Source organism: Ptychodera flava, unplaced genomic scaffold (genome assembly GCF_041260155.1).
Source record: "Ptychodera flava strain L36383 unplaced genomic scaffold, AS_Pfla_20210202 Scaffold_31__1_contigs__length_3010019_pilon, whole genome shotgun sequence".
Taxonomy (NCBI): Eukaryota; Metazoa; Hemichordata; class Enteropneusta; family Ptychoderidae; genus Ptychodera; species Ptychodera flava.
Genome location: NW_027248353.1, coordinates 20,073 through 42,386, shown reverse-complemented (window position 1 = coordinate 42,386; position 22,314 = coordinate 20,073). Strand labels below are relative to the sequence as shown.

At 38.1% G+C, this 22,314-nt stretch overlaps 1 long non-coding RNA gene across 1 annotated transcript; it reads right to left on the bottom strand.

Annotated features, from left to right (window-relative positions):
• Positions 1-3,974: 3,974 nt before the first annotated feature.
• On the bottom strand, positions 3,975-22,065 carry LOC139127397 (uncharacterized). Its single transcript, XR_011550994.1, has 3 exons — positions 21,866-22,065; positions 10,764-11,204; positions 3,975-4,946 (listed from the first exon to the last, which is right to left on the bottom strand). It is a non-coding gene; the product is annotated as an uncharacterized lncRNA (long non-coding RNA).
• Between the last annotated feature and the right edge of the window lie 249 nt (positions 22,066-22,314).

Sequence of the window (22,314 nt, the reverse complement as noted above, 5' to 3'; positions counted from 1 at the left end):
ACAGAGAATTCAACTCATCAAATAACTTGTACAAAGCACTTTTGAAACAGCTGAAATCCACGGGATTAGATCGCGGTGAACATAAAGTGCCGATAATATGCAAGGCGGACTTGCAAAATTTGCAAAAAGCGGTGTGCTCAGTAGCACTACCCCTACGAGTCTTTTAAGGAAAGTGTGGTTCGATCTTACATTTCACTTTGGGTGACGTGGTCGCGAGGGGTTACGGAATCTAACGAAAGAATCATTTCGAATCAAAGCCGATGATTTGGTAAGAAATTCGTTGAGTACGCGGTTAATCACCCCTGCGATGATTATGCGTCCAAAGCTAAAATGTACGCCACCGACAATGAGTGATGCCCGGTAAATAACATCCGTTGAAATTTATTTGAATAAGTTACATCCTGGTAGCAATTGCTTGTTTCAGCGACCGAAAATTTATTTCCTCTCGGATGAACCAGTCTGGTTTTCCAACGTCCACGTTGGGGTCAATAAATTGGGCGATATGATGAAAGAAATTTCAAAGGCGGCAGCGTTGTCCCGTGCCTATACAACCCATTGTCTTTAAGAGCGACGGCATGCACGGTTTAAGACTCGGCGGGAATAGAGAATCATTACTATGTATCCTGTTATAAAAACGAGGCAAGTGTAAGGTCATACACAAATAAACTTACCACAGTGACTGAACAAAGTCGAAACTTGTCTGGGATTCTTTCCGAAAGCATTGGGTACAACGAACAGACGCTGCAGACAGCCCAGGCAGATGATGATTGCCAACAACAAACCGCGTGTTCTTCCGCTAGTACAGAAATTTGCGAGAAATTTGCGAAAAATGGACACTTTCTCGCCGTATCGCGAGAAGTAAGCGAGAATACATACTTTCTCGCGATCAAGCTGCGAGAACTGTGCTTTCTCGCATGCATCTGCGAGAAATTGAATTCTCGCAATCAATCAGCGAGAACTATGTTTTCTCGCTCTGCATTTGCGAGAAATTGTGAAATTTTCGTGAAATGCTTACACAGAAGAATACTATTTCTCGCAGATGCAGAGCGAGAAAACAAATTTCTCGCTGATTGATTGCGAGAACTCAGTTTCTCGCCGATGCTAAGTGAGAAAACACAGTTCTCGCCAGCTGATTGCGAGAAAATTAAATTCTCGCTAAGTTATTGCGAGAAAGTATGTATTCTCGCTTACTTCTCGCAAAAAACAAGAGAGTATCCATTTCTCGCAAATTTCTCGCAAATTTCTGTACTAGTGTTCTGTCGAGTCAAATTCTGATGCGTGTCGTACTCCAACCATTTCAAGCAACATCAGGTTTGTTTCAAAACTGCACATTCAATGGTCCGATAAACATTCAATTCGTCAACAAAAATGACTGAACTCCGTTTGGAATGGAGCGAAATATCCTGCTCTCGGTGGCGTGCATTGTAACTTCTGTGTCAGGTCGAGGTAGCAGGTTTAGATTGCTCGTCCGGGGTTCAAAAGGTGACACTGGTATTGTTTTGTAAATGTTTCTATTATTAGCTTTCACTGACCTACGTACAAGTAGGGTACTGTTGATACTTATGTGTTGAAATAAACGTTTACTCTTTTGAAAATCCATTTCTTTGCGTTGCGTGACTTTAGTACTTCACGGGTGCCGGGCAATGATAAACATAAACATAAAGATATTCATGTTATGGGGCCCTCTAAATACGCAAAATTCACGTTAGCTCATGATCAAAGAAATGTCATTTTAAAACATGTTATGCAAAATTTCAATATACTGGTATAATAAGCTTATAAAACCGGGGATGGTATACCACTCGACTTTGACCAGTTCAACTCCATATACGCACTGCAAGTACGGCCCAATGGTACCTTACTGGTATCGTCTGGAAGGTCCAAAAGCAAGGCCTGGAGCGAGGATAGAATATTGAATGCGACAGAAAATACGACCCACGCTTTGAAAGGATACCCTTCTGTGAGTGAGGGGAAATAAACCTTCATTCTATCATCGTCACTTAAAAAAACATGGACTGAAATTTCAATATAATGATTTGCATTTGAATGTATCTGTCAAACTATGTAACCATTGGCTTTGTTTACCAATTTCCCGATATGATCCATCAGTATGTTATTAAGTCATTGCATGTGCGGTGAATTCATTGGCAATATGTATGCATTGAGCACAACAATTAATGTTTTGATTGGAGTGATGATAAAGTTTACCTTAAAGATAGACCTGTCTCAATTTACCGGTCGTGTTTTTTTTGTAAATAGCACATTGTTTAAAAATCCACGGATAACTTAATAGTATTGAAGAATGCTTATATTAATAAGCATTGTTAAATCTTATTTGATGTCGATCTAATGTTAGTTAATTCTATAGACCAATATTGACCACAATCTCATAATTCAAAGACCACAGAAACTACTTTTCATTTTATCACAGAATTTATCAGGGAATACCCGGACAATCAGTCAATCGGCAAAGTTTATAAAGCGCCAAAATCTAAAAACAGTGTTTAGCGCCATGACACTCTATGGCTAGACTACACTGCATGCTCTATTCCAACTTTGATTGTGCTTTTTTTTAAAGAAATCAGTATGCAAGGTCTCAGCTGAGTGAAGGAGGGCAGAACGATGCATTTTTCATGAATAATCTTAGGATTCTTTAGGGTTGATATCCGATTAGGGAGAATTTCGCTTTAATTTGTTTATGAAGTAATCGTATTCTCTCTTGCCCTACCTTTATATATACGTTGGTAGTTGGTCGACAATCAATTGAGTTGTGTTTGCAGCTTTTATAGAGCTAGTAATAAACGTAGTGAAAACGACATCGAGTTTTTTTTCGTCATATAAGCAAGGATAAACACACAGGTCGGGTATACACACATTATTTCCTCAGTTTATAATCAGCTAGAAATGGAGATGGGAGATCATAAACTCTCCACTTGCATTTTACAAATTCTTTAAACTTACGTCATAAAGTCATTTATGAGAAGGCCTTTTAAGGCCGGTCTCACCTCGTAAACTCTCTTATTATTACATATGTACCACAGATTACTTATGTGTTGGCAGTGAAATTGGGTTGGTATTTTCACAGACAGGGTTACCATGGTCCCTCTAATATTGGCATTTTCACAAAAATCATGAAATGTTTCTGAGTATTTTAGCTTTCGATTGAGCTAATTATCACAATTATCAAATATTTTACTAATTGCTTGCAGCAAAATATTGCACGTGTTTTGCCAAATGCAAAGCATTTGAAAAAAGGTCACGTGCCTTTAAATAATGTTTACATAGAAAACCTTGCTTAAGAAATAATATCACGTTAAATTATGCAAATTAGTTATTATCCCGTGCTTCTTTCTATTGTAAATATTGTCGCCGGCTCCTGACCAACAATAAATACTGAAGCGGCGATTGTATAGCTGTGGAAGAAAATAATTATTACGATTGGTAGGACTGTAGTTATTTCGAACATTTGGAAGCAGAATTTTATTATCGAAGTGAAACTAATATCTTGGCATGGACAGAACAAAACTGTGACGATGGAAGCGGTACCAGCGAAAGCTACCATAAGCCGTTGACATCTGCATGATTTGCTGCGGTCTCGTCCGAAGACGTCAAAGCTCTCGTCAGGTTACAAAAAAACTTAAAACACTGTTATGAAAACGCGTCGCGAACTTGCTGTTTTCAACGACTGGCTTCGGACAACAACAACGGGAACGCGTAGACACGAGAGTATTTCTACCAGTCGAGCTTTACCCACGACTGTGACGTTAATCTTGACAGGCGTCAGCATATGGAAACATAGCGACGAAGAGTATGAGCTAGATTCGATATCCAGTTACCATAAATCAATCGCCAACGAAGATCAACAACGACAAATAAATAAAATTGAATGGAATTGATAACAAATTCAACGCGTGACCGAGCACATCGACAAATGATAGTAATACTGTTGGATGCTTTTAAGGTATCAATGTATATGATATCTCATTGTGCGATGTTATTAATTGCTATGAAAATAGCTTCAATAACAATAAGTATATTTTAAATACACAGTAGCTCAAACAAAGTGATGCTGATAAGTAAGATCCTTCATCAAAGACATAATACGACATTGTCAATGAACTGTCTTTTCAGTGATTGTGAATGTGAAAACGGAAATCGGTCGATAATCAAAGCTGCATTTGTCGTGAAAAATCTTGGGATTCTGTAGGGTTGATATCGGGACTGCCTGCTTTTTAGAAATTGGAATGATTAGAGAGCCTTTCAAAATATTGAGAAATTTAAACCTTTTCTTTGATTAAACTGTTGAGAAAAAAATATTCATCGGAATATCTAGTTCGTTTGTACATTCCCTCCTGATTTCACATGTATAACCTTGTTATAGGTGTTGGTACAAAGCACTAAGTCTCCTTTCCTAACACTATCAATACCAACAAGAAGGGAAAACTGGTCGTCAATTGTGGTTGGTACATGTGGGTATATAATCCAAATCGTACCGTCATGTGTTCTACTTGAAAAACGGAATCCAACACTTCCATTTATACGGAATAGTTATTGAAAAATTCATGTAATTCGAGAAAGGGTAATGATGTTTCAGTAAACGTTCAGGGTTCTTTGGGATTCTGGGTTTCATTCCAAGGAAATCGATCTTCTTCGTCGGTAAAACCCAAGAGCTTGGAAAATAATATCTTTTCTCGTTGAGCTTGTCTAAAAATATCTGTGTATTTAATTTTTGTTTTGTTAGCTTCCTCCGCATCATCTTCATCGGTTTTCCGTTGTACTCTCCATCGTGCAGTTCCCATTCATAGAGATCGATAGCAAGGTTTCCATACCAAGCATACACATGGTTAGAATCAATCCCCTTTTCCGACAGACGTTTCATGAATTCGCCGAGGTTGTAGGTACCCCCTTCGGGTGTAATTCGACTGATGTCAGCATCTCCATCATGTCTGTAAAATGAAATGACAGCGTACGCTTATACATTGGGTTTTTATATATTGCGGAAATACATATTCGAGGTACCTTGACTTGCAATGCCCTTCGCAAAGATAATATCGTGTCTGTCACTGGCATTCTAGTCCAGTCAAAATAGGGTTAGACCCACCACAAATTGCAACAGAATTTTTTTCTTCAGAATGCATTTCAGAGAGGTACCCAGAACAACATATTAAAAGTTTACTCGAATCCACCTTGGGGAAATATGACTAATTTGCATAAATCAAATATGGCGGCCAACCATCCGACAAAATAACATAATTGGCCATATATCACATGTTAAACAAGCTATTTTAGTGATTTCAAAGTCTGACACTAGTAATTTGGCACAGGGAATCATTTTGGAGGTATAGTGTTTCATATAGGCACTTCATTAATTTGCATAATTCCAATATGGCGGCCAACATTCCTACAAAAGACATTTTCGGTCATAAACCACGTATTAAACAAGCTATTTCAGTTATTTTAAAGTTAAAAGTATATTTCTTTGGCATGGACAAACAATTTTCGAGATGCAATGATTTGCATAGGTAATTTCGTAATTTGCATAAATCTAATATGGTGGCCAACATACCTACAAAAAGATATTGTCGGTCATATACCACACATTAATATAAATAAGGGTTTGTTATAGTGTTTAGCACTAGGAAACTATCAAGAAGAAACTGTTAAGTCCTTGGACATTCATTTTTAAAATTTTAATTTTTCTACATATGATGACTGTTAATGATTGCTGGTCTTCAGAATAATATATTCTCTTTCTGAATATAACATTGGATTCATCTGTTTACGGCATTTTCTTAATTTGTATGGGTGTTTAACACTGTACAGTGTCAAAACATGTAATCTAACATGTTTACTGTTAAAAAAAGACGTGTTCAAAATCTTTAGTTTTTAATTTAGACTGAACCCCCTTCTTATGGATGGGTGCATCTATATAAGATTCCCTAGATGATAGGCAAGAAGTCATCACACATAACAGCAACAATAAACACATCAAAGCTAAAAAACAGAAAAAATGCCATAATACACACAAATTGAAACTCAGCACTATTGCAAACAATGCCAGATTCATAAAAACCTCATGGACACATAAAGTCAAAAAATCTGAAGACTGCATGCTTTAGCAAAGGTTTACAATTAATCCAAACACAGAATCCAACTATTACACAATACAAACAAGCGCATCTTGAGTCATATTTCCAAGTGTCATTTTTCCAGATGTACATGTTTGTATCGTGTAACAGTTGGATTCTGTTGGGCTGATGAGTTGTTTGAATTAATTTTAAGCCTTTCCTAAGCATGCAATTTTCAATTTTTTGTGAGTTTATGTGTTGATCAAGTTTTTAAGAGTCTGACATTGTTTACATCAGAATTTTATTGTAAAACAAAATAGTTGTTTTGTTATATAGCATTTAAAAAACAATGTGAACATTTCAGAAAATTTGACCCAGCCAGACTAGAGTTATATTCTTTGGAAAGCTTGAAATAGGGATAAAAGGGAAGCAGGATATCGGGTGATTTGCATAAATTTACATAAATTAACCCTTCTATATCATGCAATTTACGACTGCTTGCCAAGCTAAAAGGTGAACCTAACCAATTTTTAATCTTGGGTTAACAAATTTATCAAATTGGATGAGTATTTGCAAAAAAATCATTTTGAGCAAAATACGCTGCATTGGGTGCATTTGTTTTTGATATTCCGGTTGCTAAAAACTCTACAGAACCTTATTTATATAAGAAGCTATTTGGTCATTAATTTGGCAGCCGTATTTAATTTCTGAAACTTATCAACTTGTCTTTTAAAAACACTGAACCGCAAAAGGTATTTCTTCATGCTCAAGAAATATATTTAAACTTCAAAATGGCTGAAACAGTTTGTTCAATACATGATATATGACAGAAAATGTCTTTTGTAGGTATATTGGCCGCCAATTCATAAAATTAACAGCAACAATATAAATTTAATTAAAGTTAATTTGCATAAATCCCTATTGGATTTATGCAAATTAACGAAGTGTAAAGGCATGTCATTGCATATCAAAAATCATTTGTCCATGGCAAAGAAATGTAGTTTTAACACTGAAATCACAGAAATAGCTTGTTTAACCCTTTGACTGCTGTCATTTTTTTACACAAAACTTTTCATGCAATATTTTACCAATTTCTGTGAACTTTTCTGTACGTTTTTTTCATAACTTTGGACCAAATGGATATCATTTTCAGCAGCTACAGTTTTTTATCAAAATTTCGGCAAAAAGCAGAAAATTAACTGTGATATATTTTATATAATTGACAAAAATAGACTTTGGCGCCCAAAGGGTTAATACGTGGTAAATGACAGAAAATGTCTTTTGTATGTATGTTGGCAACCCTATTGGATTTATGCAAATTAACGAAATACCTAAGTATGCAGATCATTGCATCTCGAAAATTGTTTGTCCATGCCAAAGAAATATACTTTTAACTTAAAAATCACAGAAATGGCTTGTTTAACTCTTTGACTACTGTAATTTTTTACATCAAAATCTTAATGCAATGTTTTACCAATTACTTTTCGGTACGTTTGTTTTTCATAATTTTGGACCAAATGGATATCATTTTTCATCAGCTATATTTTTATCAACATTTTGGCAAAAAGCAGAAAAATTGACTGTGGTACATTTTATAAAGTTGACAAAAATAGACTTTGGCGCCCAAAGGGTTAATACGTGGTATATGACAGAAAATGTCTTTTGTATGTATGTTGGCAACCCTATTGGATTTATGCAAATTAACGAAACTACATAAGTATGCAAATCATTGCATCTCGAAAATTGTTTGTCCATGCCAAAGAAATATACTTTTAACTTTGAAATCACAGAAATGGCTTGTTTAACCCTTTGACTGCTGTAATTTTTTACACCAAAATTTTAATGCAATATTTTACCAATTTCTGTGAACTTTTCTGTACTTTTTTTCATAATTTTTGACCAAATAGATATCATTTTTCATCAGCTACATTTTTTTAATCAAAATTTTGGCAAAAAGCAGAAAAATTGACTGTGGTACATTTTATGAAGTTGACAAAAATAGACTTTGGCGCCCAAAGGGTTAATACGTGGTATATGACAGAAAGTGTCTTTTGTAGGTATGTTGGCCACCATATTGGCATAAGGAATTATGCACATTAACACATTACCTATGCAAATCATTGCATCTCGAAAATTGTTTGTCCATGCCTAAGAAATATACTTTTAACTTTAAAATTACTGAAAGAGCTTGTTTAATACGTGGTATATAACCGAAAATGTCTTTTGTAGGAATGTTGGCCGCCATATTGGAATTATGCAAATTAATGAAGTGCCCAGATGAAACATTTTACCTCCAAAATGATTCCCTGAGCCAAATAACTAGTGTCAGACTTTGAAATCACTGAAATAGCTTGTTTAACATGTGATATATGGCCAATTATGTTATTTTGTCGGATGGTTGGCAGCCATATTTGATTTATGCAAATTAGACATATTTCCCCAAGGTGGATTCGAGTAAACTTTTAATATGTTGTTGTGGGTACCTCGTTAAAATGCATTCTGAAGAAAAAAATTCTGTTGCAATTTGTGGTGGGTTAGGTGCCAAAATCTCATAGATTGACTGGACTATTCGGCGAAGGAACGAGTTGAATATGTATGGAGCGATTCGCCCCAAGTTGCAGTAGCAAGTTGCCAGGAAATGGTGACGAGCAATGCATTCCCCCTCCTTTATTTTAGCAGGTAAAGTTAAATATATTGCCCTTTCTAGTTGTCCTTACTCCGATAATTCTCTAAAATTCCAGGGCATACTCAAGTAAACATAGAAGTCCCCTTTCCAGTATCAATGAATTATATGGTTTAAATCTTAGGTGCGAAATTATTTAATTGATAGGCCTATATTTTCTGACATTCCGGTTAAGGCCACGACGGCTTATTTTAGGCGCTAATTCAAAGTGCAAGGGACCAAACCTTTGGATGTTCGAAAGGGGATCTGATTCCAAGCAGACTTCAATACAGAATGCTCGACAAAATTCGCCCGTCAATACCAAAGGGAAAAGACATGCCCCCCCCCCCTTCCACGATTTGGCAGACGCTGGAGTAGGTGCGTTCAGGGGCTTCTACGCTACCGAAAACGACGTTCACTGTACACGTAGCGCCAGTAAATATTCTCACTGTAATATAGCATACTGCAGAAGCTATGTGTTAATTCAATCTTTTGTCGATGCTCGAAATGTTACCACTTGCTAGACAGTATTATTTTGGGGTTATTTTAGCATTGCCAATTTACAGCTCGGCACACGTACTCTCTGGTTCCCGACGACAGTGAACACAATCAGACAAACTGTCAAAATCACTGATATCAATAGCTATTGATTTCCATTATGTGTTTTTATGATCACATCTTCAACCCGAAATTCTTTAGTACCAACTCTATTTTAATCTACGCCATAATGTCAACCGGCAGTCTCAATAACACACCAGTAGAGTCAAATATTACCGACCGTGTTTCTCTACTTATGACGTCAGAAGTGGGGTAACACGGAAATTCTACAAACATTATTACAGTTGTTTGGAATCACTAGGTTCTTGATATATTATAATACAAATACATGTTCAGTTTATGCATATAGTTCTTTTTATCTCAACTGTGGACCCTGTGATCTATATAGCTTTCAAGAATGAAAGCTCACAATAACACACGAAGCCCAACGCAGGCATTATTAGCAGAAAAAGGGTTTGAATTTAAAGTAGTATTGCGGGTTTTGCTCAAAAATAGTTTTTTTTTTGCAGAGAGTAATCATTTTCATTGATATGATAACCCAAAAGTAAAATATTAGTTGGGTTCACTTGTAAGCATGAAAGAAGTCGTAAGTTGGGCGAGAACAAAGTATAAATAGCAAAACAAAACAAAACGATTTTCTGGCTTCTTCCGTTTCATTATTGAAAAAAATTCTACTCCACTCCTACTGGATCAAATTTTGTGATATTTTCACATTTGTGTTTTTTATATTAAAATGACGTTTTTGGGGCAAGGAAGCTCTTACATTTTTATAAGAGTAATTTCAATTCTGCTTATCATGACTTTCATCACTTCAATATCAGCCTTTCAACCCATGCCATTCAAGCATAAAAATTATTGTGCAAAACAAAATTGTAGTTTTTCACTACATATACGATAATTTCAAATGGGATGTTATATCTCATAAAGTAGATAAAGTTTTTGACTAATATTAACTATCATCAATATCAGGTCTTTTATTCAAAATATGTTCCTATTCATCATTCGATTAAACTATTGCTACCTTAGACTTTCTGCTTTTCAGAAAATATGCAGTTTGAGGGGGTTTACATGTCATCTTTGATAAGAAATATTGCTTTGAAAAAGTGAGTTGGTTAGGTGGGACACCACCTTAAGAGAGCCAATTGTCATATATGACCAAGCCTCTGTGGTTGTGTATATGGCTTCGAACATGAAACGTTTCAAAATAAAATGACCGCCTGGCTGCAAGCCTTGTTGCATTGTATCTCAAAGCAAAGTGCAAAGGTAGACTATTGAACCTCGTCAACTTTTGTCGTCCACGTTATGGGTATGTATTATGTGTCGTGTACAAGGTTATGGTGTCGACTACGTTAAGTTCGGCATAGGCCTTCATCATAGGTACAGTTTGGTAGATAGGCATTGAACACGACATAAATCGTTTGTCAACGCCTTAGAGCAACAAACTTCAGTCCCTCTAACATTACTTTTAAAATTACCTCAAAATATCTCCTATTTTTACTGCTCCCAATAGTGTCCCGAATCTAACCAGTAGGTGACGTTCATATCTTCATAAATAGTTATTACATTGCGAATCATGTAGCGTAAGTCATCAAGTTCTTGAACGGATAAATAACAAGGCTGGTTGTAAGTGGCGGTCAGATGTGGCAGGATCTTGAAGTGCAGAACTGCAAATGTAGCCAACATGAATCCAACCGACATTATAGCAGCTTTCCGCCATGAACATTTACGAGCGACGGAGTGTAAGATTTTCCTCATATCAGGCGCTAATAACATCTTGTCCTCTAGCTCTAAAGGGAATCACTATTTCGTACAGATGTTGACAAGCTGAACTCTTCCTCTGAATTAGCTTTTAACGTCTCACAAATCCGTGGGCGTTCTTTCCTTTGCTATATGGTTGTAATCGAAAATGTTTCGGCCTGTCAACAGAAGAAAATACACGTTATCATTGTCATCTTTGATATATTGTGACTGTATCTTGAGTTTATATTAAAATTGCTTCAACAGTGCATGTACATACCACAGTGTGGTGTTACAAAATGCCTTATTAATGCCTCTGAGCATATTTATCCTCGGTCCCTTTTTCATTAAGTGATTAGTTATTGAGATATTAGCATGCAGAAACTAAACCAAATAATCAAATGTTGTTAAAAAACTATAGCATAAGTAATCCGTATCCGAAGTGGTTTCAATCATAAAGTCTGAAATGTTTGACATGGCATGTTTCTTGTATGAAACGTCTGTGTATTTATTTTTCAGAGCGACAAATTCTTAAGAATAGGTAACACGAAAACTCTTAAAAACGCTTAACTTTTCGAAAACTGCGGGGCAGTGGTTCACATAATTATAAGAAGTTACCGTTGAAAAAGGAATTTTATCTCCTACTAACGTTCATACAGCGCCACCGTGGAGGTCAAGAGGTCATCCAGTAGACTGCTCCTCTTTTCCCCAGACAGTCCCCAAGCAAGACTGCCATTTTGGCAGGTCGACCTCATCTGAACTAAATTGTCACTAATTTTGTGGCTTATTTGATGTATTTCACTATTATTACCTTATCGCAGGTGTAAGTAGGTAAGTTATTGTAACTTCAAGATCGCACGTTTTGTGCTATGTTTGTTTGTTATCAATTTGTAGCCTTCATGATATATTTCACAGGTACATTTTTTTCATTACTCGGTCACCCATTTGGTTACCAATATCACCCACAGAGACATGACTTTAGTATTTCTTTTTTTCACCAGTGTGTGGCCTGCTGGGGCATCGCTACCGGTGATGTGAAACCTGTAATGGGCTGCAAATTCAGGATCCGAACAAGTGCACAGTAGAACGGAAACTGTTCAGTAATTTCACTTCGCAAAAGTGAATCTGATTAAGAAACACAATATGCATCAATTAAGAACGTATCGGAGAATTTTTTCAATTGCAAAAATAAACAATGGTGTTCATTTGCGTATGAGCACACAAGCTAACACAACTTTGAAAAACATGACAAATTTTACAAAAGAACTAGTTCGATCTGAACTTACTTCTGTTAGCAATTTTAAAAGATTTCTCAACGTACGCTGATTACTCGATATTTTTATCATTCTCTCATAAGTGTCCTCGAGCTAGAGTTTTCGAAACTTCAGTGTTGGGTCACAGACAAGGACATAGTCTGTGATTAGGTCGATGGTTCTTGAGTACTAGTTAACTGTCTGTATGCGTCTGCAGCACATCAATGTTATTACAACACTGCGTTTTTTTCAATATCTTAAGACCAGTGCATTTAAATTGCATCCTGATTGGCTACTGCAAAGCCCAAGATTTAAAAGTGATCATGGCGGTTAAATGTAGTGCGGTGACTATCAGCTAAAGGCAGGTTAACGTGAAAAAATCTCCACATGTGTCTTTAAAAATCAATTTAGTCAGTGAGTGTAAAAGCTGTAGGTCGGCGTCGGTACCATTTGCCAGTTTAATAGCCACGAAAATTTATTGGTCTATAGGGAGAATATCCCTTAAACATCAAGTTTCATAACGCATCGATCCGTCTGTTGTCATTAAAATTTTAGTTTTTTAGTGTTTACTGAAAACCGACACGACAAATATAGCATTTTTACATTATGACTTGTCGCGTATTGGTAATACCATGAAGCGAGGAAGGGAGACAGTCTTCTAAGGAACGTCACTTGACGTCCAAGAAGAGCGTTTTGCTCTTCACCGTTGTACCGTGTAACGTTACATATATGTCTTGAATTTCAATTCAATTTCGATGACATTTAGCTAGCGGTTGACAATGACACACACAGCTAGGCTTAGATCGCGTTGCCTATGGTTCTTTCATCCGGGCGTTGAAGGCATTCGAGATTGCAAAGACTTTTAAAATAGTTAAAGACTACCACATAATGGTGCTCCTTCTCAGTACTCGTAGTTGAAGTTTTGGCTTCACAGCGTCAGATACGAGTACTGAGAAGGAGCAACATTATGTGGTAGTCTTTAACTTTATATACATGGATAGCTGACAACGATTAAATTTTAAAAGTTTTTGCAAACGTGACACAGTTCAGTCAAAGACAAAGTCCAATAGATGTGCCCGCATGTATGTACATATATTAGACTTGTCTAGTTCATGTTCAAAATTCAGATGACACAGCTGTGAAAAAAATCCTGACCAATTCAGCCTAAGACGTTTGCGATGTGACCAATATACTTTTCCTCGTCAGAATGGCAATTCGACTAACACCAAAATAATCCGGGGAAAAACTGAAGACGTCATTCTTGGTGCGCAAGAAGACGTGAAAGTTGAAATGAAGCCATTCAGTGTGGCGGGCAGCCTTCAGAGACAGGCGACTAAGTCCAAAATGGGAGTTATTCAAAAGTGCGAACTCGGAAGTTGAAAATGCGACTAGAACGAGTTCAAAATAGGAGTCCGAAAGTTAAATAGGCGAATGCTACGAGCGAAAAATGGGAGTTTGAATTTTCGGATACGTCCGACTTTTCGAAGATGAAAATATGTCGCCATTTAGTGGATGACCACAATGCCGATATTTCGTAATGTTTCGGTATATGATGAATATCGTGCTAATAGTTATGCCAGCGAATAGACATGGCATACGGCGAGATTTGAAACCGATGAGTAGCACTTCCCTATAATCGTAGCTAAAGTTTAACACGTGTTTTGAGTCATTAAGATAATGATGTTACATACTGCCTAGACTGTAATATTGACTGCAGATTTGGTGTCAAAGGGTCACGGCTGTCTAAGATACACTCGACTACGCCCACGTCTCGCCATGGCTTATTTTAAAATTAACGACTCGTTTGTTAATTTTCACACTAACAGCCAAAACACAACTCAGACATTAAACACACCAATGCACATACAAGACGAAATGGCTGATGTGTGAAGCCACTTTTCCTTTATTACATTCCATAATATTGACTAGATATCTGCTGTCAGATGGTGCAAAAGATACATACAATTGACCGTGCATGAACGCACACATACATACACAAGAGTGAACACACCTACAATAGTCTGGTACTGCCTCTTTCAGTTCATAGCCTCAGCGTCCGAAAATGTCCAAAGTTACGGCAATTCTAACACTTATGACGTATCTTAGAAAGTTGATTAAAAGCTACACGCCGAAGTCAATTCTGACTATGCAGCTCCAGAGACTGTGACATGATTGTACTCCTGAGTGCTGAAACTCATATGTGTGACGTTTGAACTTGAACAAAAAGGTTTGACAGAGTGAAAGAGAGTTATGTATAAAAAGGTACACGAATACAAAAAGTCCAAGAGGAATAATTTCGACACGTTTTCTTGCTTTATGAATTTATGAACATCCATTTAATGCTGCTCCAAAATAGGCGACACTTTGGTCGTATCACGTATGCAAAAGCGATCGTACATGGCATGACTCACTGCTATCAGTGTGATTCAAAATTATGGGTTAAAACTCCGCTTGGGCTAAACAAATAATCTCGTTGACGTAAATAACATGGTATAATTCCGGACAACCAATGCAATCACTGAACAGAGATTCAATAAGATCATATTGTTACCTATCCCTTATCATACATCACCAAAAAGCACCAAAATTGTTAGATTGATTTTCCATCCAAAAAGCACAGCACGTATACGATTAAACGCGGATTGGGGATATCGATGTTGATTTATTGAATACATTACTGTGCATTTTGTGACGAAAATCAGTCTACGAACTCGGCGACACTAGTGTATAGTATGGCCATTGTGTTTCCTAACTACCAATCTCTCTACAAACAGGGACCTTCCCCATATATCGAGCCACAAACGGCTGTGATCTAAGTTATCTCTGAGTATCTATTGTGTAGTTTTATCTGGTGCAAAGTTTTATTGACACGGTATACAAATTACCCTGACACGTCTTCCAGTACGATATATAGACAGTAGAAATTTGCTTCTACAGTCAGTGACCCAATAGATAGATCAGACATAGGTCGCCGAGGTGTGAAAGAGTCGAAGTAGGTGGAAAAGCACGTTTTTGTCGAGGGTATATGAAAAGTCAGAGGTCGGGGAAACCTTGGAGAAAGAAATCCTCACACCTTAATGAGCAGTCACTGCACGTGATTTAATCTAAGCTATATCGGAGTCAACCGATAAGAGCTGTTGGTCACCAAAGAGAAGACGACTAGACAGTCGTTGCGTTGGCGTCAGACATCGCTCAGCGTACAGTGTTACTTTTCCTGTCAGCAAAGGACAAGAAGGAGCACCCGCAGCCTTTTTCAGTTACAGTTACTGCGAGTTGATGTAGTAAGCAGAGGAAAGTTCTATCAGTGTACCAAACAATCTCTTCTGAGAGACATCTCTGCTGCCGAGTGTCGTCATTACTTATGTTTATCTTGCAATATTTGTGAAGGCAAAACCGGATAGGCATCGGTCAGTAGGGTGGATATTATTTGAGCATTCAAACGACCCAAACAGAATGACTATTTTCAGGGCAAGTGAATGTCTAAATCTGTTTTATGCATTTGCGATTTATCGCTGTTAAATTGTCAACTTTGTCCAAGGGTGTGTCTTGTTGTACGTGTACCCTTGCTTTAACCACGGTACCGATACAATCAGAGTACCGTTAGTCTTTGTATATAGCAAAGAGATGTGATGCTGAGAACATGTTGACTGAACAAAGTGTTATAATTGTTTGGCAAGCTTTCATGAATTTTCGCAACTCACTTGACTCCTCATTATTGACAGGTTATGACATCAGTTTGAATTTGTAACAGTTGCCAAAGTGCCTTGTTTCTTTCGACCCGGAGCTTGACGCTTAGTAATTACATGCGTCATAACGAGCAAAATCCTAAATTTTTAGACAACAAAATAGTGCCGAGGATATCCATGAGTGCATAGTACGATACGTTGTAGAAAAAGTCATCTGTATCATCAACAGTCTCATTTTGCGTAGCTCCGATAAACGCTGTTCACCCTCAGCCACACTCAAATTACATATTTGACCCCCTCCATTGAGATTGTGGAAAAGACAGCACGAACGGCAAGAAACTAAATCCTTCGCTGGACATACCCACAGTCGGGGAACCAGTTTGTTGTCATGCAGGTCATCGCACAGATCCTAGTGGTAAAGTATATGGCCCATTGACGGTCAGCCCCGTGACAAAGAAAACTGCGACTAGAAAGAAACTTGCCACAATATGCTTGTATCGCCTAAATCAAAGACTGCTTCAGGGCTCTCATTTTTGTCACAGGGGCGGTCCTCCATGTGCCTATAAATCAAACTTAGAAAGCAATCGTGGGCCATCAGAGTCTTGAAGCCTTTCAAGGCAAGCCTTTTGCTGTCTACATTCATTGCCACGCTCTGTTGCTGAGGTGACCTGGATGTCCCACTACCAGCTTCGTTCTATCCGCTAAGCTTAATTCTGTGAATTCCAGATATTTGTTGTATCGTTGGCCGTAATGCAAGAATACCGTTTGGCAATGTTTTCTGTAATGAGTAGCAGCGTCCAAGGTTCTCACTCAAACCGACTCATGAAATCTACATTTTACATACGTGTGAATTTTTAACAATCATTTTGTACCTGGCCAAAGTTCAGCCAATATCTAATCATACCACACCAATTTGAATTTACTTATTAATGAAGTTTATTTTCAATCGAGCGCGGCGCATGATGGTGCTCGGCGACTATTTTGTAGAAATATACCGGTTGAACGCAGAGTCCTCGTTCTGCAGTTTGCTTATTTTCGTGATTAGGACCGCCAAATAAGTTGGTGCTAGTCCGTTGAGTGCCTTGTAGGTGGAATGAAAAATGTTGACTTGTATTCTAGACTAGTACTGTACTGGCAACCAATAAAGCTTTCTTCGAATAGGTGTAATATGTTCATGTTTCTTGATATGGGTCCATGACTCTTGTAGTGGTAATCTGTGCATGTTGAAGCGGTTTGATATGGTCGTATGCTAAGCCATATGCATTGCTTAGACTTGGATCAAGTTTGTTCTTTGTGAATGCCAGAGTATGGTGAACGCGATGACTTGTGTTCTGTTTTCATATGAAACGTGTGAGTGGGCTGAATGCCATGAGGGGAGTGTACCCGCGATACAGGGGAGTTTCGCCAGGAATCATGAATCCGCCAGAAACTATAAACTCACTTCTGCTCAGACTCAAAGGTGACGCGTTCGACGCTCGCTAGGAAAACCTGACCTGGGCTGTCAAATTCAAATAGGTTTTTATGAAATAGAAGAGACACAAGAGAAACTGGTGCTAACGATTGCAATTTTAAAAATTCACGAATTTCAAGTCTATGCATTGACATAATCGGGGTGGATGAACTTGTATTTGTCAAGTGTCATTATCCTAATACGATGTGGCAGAAAGATGCTGTCGACTAGACAATATAGTTCTGGCACTCTAGCTACATACACGTCGTTGTCCTGGTGCCGTTCTTTAAGAATGTCGACATTTAATGATCAAAGTAACTACAGCTGCATAAAAAACCCATGACGTAATTTCTATACATTTGTTGGTCAGAAACAAGACTTGCCTTTTTTGTTGGTGAGAGATACGACAAAAGTGTCAGAGACGACAAAATTTCGGATATGTCCGATTTTTTAAATATGAAAACAGGTTGCCATTTAGTGGACGTATGTTTCTTATAGATGAGGTGGCTATTGAATACAATGCCGATATTCCGTGCTGTTTCGGTAAATGAAAAATACGTTGGCAATAGTAATGCCAGCAATTTTGCGTGGCATACGGCAAAATCTGAAACAATGGAAGCACTTCCCTTTTGTCGTCGTTTAATTTACCTGTTTTGAGTCATTCATTCAGATATTGCAATGTTACATACTGCCTTTTCCATAATATTGTCTTGAGATTTGTTGTCAGATGGTACAAAAGATACACACAATTGACCGTGCATGAACGCACACATACATACACAAGAGTGAACACACCTACAATAGTCTGGTACTGCCTCTTTTAGTTCATAGCCTCAGCGCCCGAAAAATGTCTAAAGTTACGTCAATTCTGACACGTTTGACGTATTGTAAAAAATGGTCAACAGCTACGTACCCGCCGAAGACAATTCTGACGCTGCAGGACCAGAGGACTGTGACATTGTACTCCGCAAAGGTACAACTAATAAGCGTGATGTTTATCAAATTTGAACAGAAAGGTTTGACAGAGTGAAAGAGAGTTCTGCAAAAGAGGCACGCGAATTACTAAAAGCAGAATAATGTCGACACATTTAGTTTTTTGTGCTTCATGTTTCCATGAATATCCATTTAATGCTGCTCCAAAATGGGCGATATTTTGGCAGTATCACGTATGCAAAAGTGTTTGAACACTTCACCAAGAGGGATAGGCAGACTACGTGACTCACTGCTGTCCGTAGGATTCAACTTGAAAATTATGAGTTTTTATATCCGCTCCGGCTGAACAAATAATCTTGTTAACGTTTAAACATGGTATAAATTATCTATCTTTACTTCTCAGTGAAATTCACCATTTTTGTAAAGTGAAACCTATCATGACTTACTAAAATAAAGGTCACCATGCAAATTCTTGTGCAAAGCTTTGTCTCAAAGCTTAATTTAACAATGTTCTCACCACCTCATACAGCACAAGCGTCACAGTGAACATACCAGTACTCACAGAACTACCAAACCTGCACCACTCACTGAATTTTTTGACTAAAATTACCTGTCCTTTTGAGCAGATCGTAAAGCAGAGTCCGCGCCTGGCGTTTTCAGCGTAGAGTAACGTAGAACACATTGGCAATGCCAAGCACCTGTGTCGGAAAGCACCTATCGACAAGTCCCCGGAGCTTGATGTATGTGAAGCCGATACTGAGCGGCATCACAACCATAAGAATGTTACGATTTCTTGACTGTGTGGTTTGCTACCACGGTACTCCCCAATTCTGAAAAACCAATGCCTCAACTGAAAAGAGAGGTTCAAGAATACGATATTGTTACCTATCCCCTATCATACGTCACCCAAAAGCACCCAAAATTGATAGATAGATTTTCCATACTAAAAGCACAGCAGGTATACAATGAAACAAGGATTGGAGCCATGGATGTGTATTTATATAATACATTATTGTGCATTTTTGTGACAGAAATCAGTCTACGAACTCGGCGATACTTTTTATGTATCGAGGCCATTGTGTTTCCTAACTTCTACAAAAAGGGACCTTCCCTACGTATCAAACTATAAACGGCTGTGATCTAGGTCATCTCTTGGTATCTACCGCAGTAGCACCACAATAACTTATTGTGTAGTTTTATCTGGTGCTAATTGTTATTGGCCGAGGTATACAAATTACCATGACCCCTCTTCCAGTACCATATATAGACAGTAGAAATTTGCTCCTACATTCAATGACCCCAAAAGGTAGATCAGACACTGCAGCAAATCAGCGTGACCCGCTGGTTTGAAAAGCACTGTTTTAGGGTCTGGAACTTTTCATTGTTTAATGACTCGCAAAGGTCTTGGAAATTTTAGATCGCGAAAGAAAAAAGGTAAGCTATGAGGTATTTTTTTCGATAGGCAGTGACGGGCTAAGTAGAGGAACCGTAGACCTAAAAGCATGGACGTTTATACGTCCATGCTAAAAGTCACGGGTCGTCAAGGTGTCAAATAGTCCAGGAGGTGTATAAGTCAGAGATTGCAGAAATCTTTGAGAAAGAATTTCTCACATAACGAGCAAAATCCTCCATTTTTAGACAACAAAATAGTGCCGTGGATATTCATGAGCGCACACTATGATACGTTGTCGAAAACGTCATCTGCGTCATCAACAGTCTCATTTTGCGTAGCTCCAATAAACGCTGCTCACCCTCAGCCACACTCAAATTACGTATTTGACCCAAGCTATGCTGACTTCCTTTTTATACCGGCTAACCCCTCCCTTGAGTTTAGGGAAAGGCAGCACGAACGGCAAAAAAATAAATCCTTCGCTGGACATACCTCAAGTCGGGGAACCAGTCTGTTGGCATGCAGGCCATCGCACATATCCCAGTGGAAAAGTACATGGCCTGTTGACGGTCAGCCCCCGTGACATAGAAAACTGCGACAATAAAGAAACTTGCCACGATATGCTTATATCGCTTAACTCAAATACTGCTTCAGGGCTCTCATTTTTTCACAGGGGCTGTCCTCCTTGTGCCTATAAATCAAAGTTAGAAAGCAATCGTGGTCATCGGAGTGTTGAAGCCTTTCGAGGCCAGCCCTTTGCCGTCTAAATTCACTGCCACTCTCTGTTGCTGAGGTGACCTGGATTTCTCACTACAAGCTTCGTTCTATCCGCTAAGCTTAATTCTGTGAAGTCCAGAGATTTGCTCTATCGTTGGCCGTAATGCAAGAATGCCGTTGGCAATGCTTATTGTAATGCGAAGCAGCGTCCACGGTGCTCACTCAAATCGACTTATGAAAATCTACAGTTTACATACATGTTAATTTTTAACGAATCATTTTGCAGCCGACCAAAAGTTCAAATAATACCATACCATACCAATTTGGAATTCACTAATTGTAAAAACCTGTATCCTGCATATTGATGCAACAAATGTTATTCTAATAAATCTCTCATCATTGTCACAACAGACAACAAACTTTGATAAACTGCTAGAGACGTGTCGGTGGTAATGCTAACCAAAGAGTAGGTAATCTTCTTGCTGCTAAAAACATGTCTATGGGCCATTACTATACTGGTTACAATTATGAAAACCTAAAGAACGATTACTGACTAATTTCGATTATTGAACGTTCAAAATCATTACAAAAGCTTGTATGAAGCACAGCGGGAAACAAACATGACAAAACTCACTGTCCGTTGATTCGCTTTTCTGGATCGTATTCAAATATCACCGGACGAATGTGTTTTTACCTTGTAGTTGACATATAAATTATCCCTGCCAACAGAGTAGGTGATAAAACACAAGATTACTCTGATAAGCCTATCCTTGTCAAGGACAAAAGGTGACTGTATGTGCTTAAATTACCGTTACTGCATTCGCTTTTAAATCAAGAGGTATGAGTAGGGCGACCTTAGCATTTCTGTTGCTGAGCAGGTATGAAAGGTCGTAGTAAACAAATCACATTCAGTGAAAAAACGACCCGCGCGCCTGACCCGAATTTTTATATCTGGCAATTTGTTTGAAACCACAAGGTTCAAGTTTACGCAGGAAGCGCAAAAGTTGGACCAAGAAACAGCCAAGGTTCAATTTCTTATCATTGCGTCTTCTCAAACAAGTAGGATAGACGGACCGAGACTACAAAGTAAGACGAGGTCGAGTAGCATAAAAAAACAGATAATGAACGGTAACCACAACAAGGCAGGTAAATGGGTTGAAAACACTGGCTAAGGTAGCATGCGCCTCGGACATGAAAGACTTGAGTTTTTCCTAAAATTACCTCAAGGAATCTTTCAACTTCACTCTGTCAAAATCACGACTAAAAATTGAGAGTGATCGTGTAAATTTTGGTACTAGAGAAAGAAATTGCTCAAGATTTTTACCGAAATCTGAAATAAATTCAAAATGGCCGCCACAACCATGTTAACTCTGTGGAGAAAAATAAAATTTTCGACTTCCGAAAAACTCACCTGGCCCAGGAGTCGTAACGCCTGCACGTTCTGTCACTTCAGTCAGTATTTCTTTGCTGGTTGCGAACACTCTACGTTGATAGTTTTACTTTTGCATAAACGCGCAGCAGATATACCCGACGTCGACGCCGAGTTCTTGTTAAAAAACGCTACTGCGTGATACGTTATTATAGTGGTAGCTCACAGAGTCCATGGGCGTTGTGGGCGATGTCTAAGGTGTTGATGTCAGACACTTTCTTATTGTACTAAAGGTAATAAATCAGGCTGCAGTTCGTTAGTGAAGCGGCCTCTTTCTTCAACTTTGTATCGTACTGGTCGCTGAGGTAAACATAGAGGATTAGTATCTTCACCATTTTGGACGCTTACTAGAATTACCGCTGTTTTAGTTTTCATTCACAAAAATCTTCCTTGCTAAGGACGTTGCCCATAAAACACAATTTTATGTATTG